The sequence below is a fragment of the Eulemur rufifrons genome, chromosome 7 (genome assembly GCF_041146395.1).
Source record: "Eulemur rufifrons isolate Redbay chromosome 7, OSU_ERuf_1, whole genome shotgun sequence".
Classification (NCBI taxonomy): domain Eukaryota; kingdom Metazoa; phylum Chordata; class Mammalia; order Primates; family Lemuridae; genus Eulemur; species Eulemur rufifrons.
Window position 1 is genome coordinate 226,285,473 of NC_090989.1, and position 1,741 is coordinate 226,287,213.

General features: G+C 38.4%; 1 pseudogene; it reads left to right on the forward strand.

Moving 5' to 3' along the window:
* The first annotated feature begins 707 nt into the window (after positions 1-707).
* On the forward strand, positions 708-1,535 carry LOC138387239 (large ribosomal subunit protein uL30-like 1 pseudogene; annotated as a pseudogene).
* The last annotated feature ends 206 nt before the right edge of the window (positions 1,536-1,741 follow it).

The following is a 1,741-nucleotide window of genomic DNA, read 5'->3' on the forward strand; positions in this document are numbered from 1 at the left end:
CTTGGAGAGTAAACAACACACTTCTAAATAACACTAGGATCAAAAAAGTAATCACAACAAAAATTTAAAGATATGTTGACCTAAATAAAAATGAAAACACAATTTATCATTTATTGAGATGCAGTAAAAGTAGTTTTTAGGAGGAAATTTATAGCACTGTATGTACATATTAGAAAAGAAAAGCACCAAAAATCAATCATCTAAGTTTTCACCTTAGGAAACTAAAAAAAGAAATTCAAATTAAATCCAAAGTAAGCAGAAGAAAAGAAATAATAAAAATGAAAGCAAAAATCCATAAAATCAAAAACAGAAAATCAACAAAACCAAAAGATGGTTCTTTATAAAGATAAATAAGATCAATACATCTCTAGCCAGCCTAAGGAAAAAAAAAAAAAAAGAGGATACAAATAACTAATATCAGAAATGAAAGAAGGGACATTGGGACATTACTAAAGATTTCATGGACATTAAAAAGATCCTAAGAGACTACTATGAATAACTCTACACCCACAAATTTTATAACCCAGGTAAATAGACCAATTCCTTGAAAGACACAATCTGCAAAAAAAGAAATAGATAATTTGATTAGGCTTATATGTATTAAGGAAATGGAATCAATAATTAATAAACTTTCAAAAAGAAAGCCTAGACCCAAATGGATTCACAAGTGAACTCTACCAAACATTTAAGGAAGATATACCATCAGTAGCTGCAACCCTAGAAAGATGGTGGAGCAAGAGGAAAGGAAAAAAATCCCTTTGGTTCCAGAAAATCTCCTGAAAAAGAGGAAGGCTTACCAAGCCCTCAAAGCCACCCAGGCAAAGCAAGCACTTTTGGCAAAGAAAGAGCAGAGGAAAGTAAAAGGACCCAGGTTTAAGCGATTGGAATCATTTCTACATGATTCCTGGTGGCAGCAACGTGACAGGGTGCGTCTCAGATGACTAGAAGTGAAACCTCATGCCTTGGAATTACCAGATAAACATTCCTTGGCCTTTGTTGTACGCATCCAAAGGATTAATGAGGTGAGTTCACTGGTGCAAAAGACCATCACAAGACTTTGCCTAAAGAAAATTTTCAGTGGCAACTTTGTTAGAGTCACCCCGCAGAGCCTAAAATTGCTGCGTATGGTGGAACCTTATGTGACCTGGGGATTTCCAAATCTGAAGTCCGTTCGTGAACTCATCTTGAAACGTGGACAAGCCAAGGTCAAGAATAAGACCATCCCTCTGACAGATAACACAGTGATCGAAGAGCACCTGGGGAAGTTTGGTGTCATTTGCTTGGAAGACGACATTCATGAAATTGCCTTCCCGGGGAAGCATTTCCAGGAGATCTCATGGTTCTTGCATCCTTTCCAACTCTCAGTGGCCCATCATGCTATCAAGAATAAAGTGGGCTTCCTCAAGGAGGTGGGCTCACCTGGCTATCGAGGTGAACGCATCAATCAGCTCATCCGCCAGCTGAACTAGACCCAGAATATCTGAAAGCACAGTGCATTGGGAGCATGTGTTTTGGGGTTTTGGAATTATCAAGTATCTTCAGAGAAGATTATTTTCTGCTCTATCTTCAAAAATGAAGGGAAGGGTCAGGGAAAAGACAGTCAGTTATGCTCATGGCAGGAACGTCTCATCACAGTCCAGTTCCAAGGAAAAATTCCAGTGTTTGCCATTTTGGCTGCTGCCACCTCTGAAATCACATGCCATGGAGAAAGGAGTCCTGCTTTGTCAGATCTTCTATCCTG